Source organism: Orycteropus afer, unplaced genomic scaffold (genome assembly GCF_000298275.1).
Source record: "Orycteropus afer afer isolate SDZICR_OR568_19922 unplaced genomic scaffold, OryAfe1.0 scaffold00253, whole genome shotgun sequence".
NCBI lineage: Eukaryota > Metazoa > Chordata > Mammalia > Tubulidentata > Orycteropodidae > Orycteropus > Orycteropus afer.
Genome location: NW_006921840.1, coordinates 345056 through 345303, shown reverse-complemented (window position 1 = coordinate 345303; position 248 = coordinate 345056).

Genomic DNA, 248 nt, shown 5'->3' with positions numbered 1-248 from the left:
CAATGATTACGTAAGTATAATTTGGCAAATGTAGATAATTTCTAGGTAATATTTCTCAGAGATCATTCCATTATAGATGGACTTGGGTATCACTTGATTAAGTGCTTGATGGCTTTATAAAGTATGCATAATTTATTGGTAAAGATTCATAAAAAGAATTATCTTGATATAGACTTCTTTTATAACTCTAACTTTCCTCGCATCAAGGGCTTGGTAACACTTTATTTTAGAAGTACATTACTAGACTT